Here is a 1639-nt window from a genome sequence, read left to right as displayed (position 1 = left end):
GTACTGCACCTCCCAGTCCCCAGCATCCCCAGTACTGCACCTCCTGGTCCCCAGCATCCCCAGTACTGCACCTCCCAGTCCCCAGCATCCCTGGTACTGTACCTGCTGACCCCCAGCATCCCCAGTACTGCACCTCCCAGTCCCCAGCATCCCTGGTACTGTACCTGCTGACCCCCAGCATCCCCAGTACTGCACCTCCCAGTCCCCAGTACTGCACCTTCCAACACCCAGCATCCCCAGTACCGCACCTCCTGGTCCCCAGCGTCCCCGGTACTGCACCTCCCAGTCCCCAGTACTGCACCTTCCAACCCCCAGCATCCCCAGTACTGCACCTCCTGGTCCCCAGCATCCCCAGTACTGCACCTCCCAGTCCCCAGCATCCCTGGTACTGCACCTGCTGACCCCCAGAGTCCCCAGTACTGCACCTCCTGGTCCCCAGCATCCCCAGTACTGCACTTCCCAGTCCCCAGTACTGCACCTCCCAGTCCCCAGCATCCCTGGTACTGCACCTGCTGACCCCCAGAGTCCCCAGTACTGCACCTCCTGGTCCCCAGCATCCCCAGTACTGCACTTCCCAGTCCCCAGTACTGCACCTCCCAGTCCCCAGCATCCCTGGTACTGCACCTGCTGACCCCCAGAGTCCCCAGTACTGCACCTCCTGGTCCCCAGTACTGCACCTCCCAGTCCCCAGCATCCCCAGTACTGCACCTCCTGGTTCCCAGCATCCCCAGTACTGCACCTCGCGGTCCCCAGTATCCCCAGTACTGCACCTCCCGACCCCCAACATCCCCAACACTGCACCTCCCAGTCCCCAGCATCCCCAGTACTGCACCTCCCGGTCCCCAGCATCCCAGGATCTCCTAGGGGATATCTGGGAATCCCTGCCCCAGCACCCTGGACATCCCAGAACTCCCACCTCCACTCCTCAGCTTGGGTTCCCCAATATCCCCACACGCACCCTGAGCCCCCCGACACCCTCAGTCAGCCCCCAGCACCCTGGACACCCCCATGCCCCACAGCACCCCCTGGAATACTGATTCCACACATCCAAGTCCCCAGCACCCCGATACCCCCAACTCTACGTCTCCAGGACCTTGGCTACCCCAAAAACACCCACCTCCAATTCCCCATCACCCTGGGCTCCCCCAAAACCCCACCGCCAGGTCCCCATGATCCCAACACCCTGGGTACCCCCAGTACTCCCACCTCCAGCTCCCCAGCACCCCTGTCACCCCCAAAACCCTCACCTCCAGGTCTCCAGGGTCCTGGCTACCCCCACCTCCAGGTCTCTAGCACCCTGTGTACCCCAATACTCTCATCCCAACACCCCTGTCACCCCCAAAACCCCTGCCGAGACTCCCCGAGAACTCTCCCATACCCCCCCAAACCCCTCCCAGCTCCCCAGCACCCCTGTACCCCCAAAACCCCCACCTCCAGGTCTCCAGCACCCGGTATACCCCAATACTCTCCTCCCAGCTCCCCAGCACCCCTGTCACCCCCAAACCCTTCATCTCCAGGTCTCCAGCACCTCGTGTACCCCAATACTCTCCCTCCAGCACCCCTGTCACCCCCAAAACCCCCACCTCCAGGTCCCCAGCACCCTGTGTACCCCAATACTCTCCTCCCAGCTCCCCAGTCA

This window comes from Chaetura pelagica, unplaced genomic scaffold (assembly GCF_000747805.2).
Source record: "Chaetura pelagica isolate M959 unplaced genomic scaffold, ChaPel_1.0 scaffold856, whole genome shotgun sequence".
Taxonomy (NCBI): Eukaryota; Metazoa; Chordata; class Aves; order Apodiformes; family Apodidae; genus Chaetura; species Chaetura pelagica.
This window is presented reverse-complemented; position numbering follows the sequence as displayed.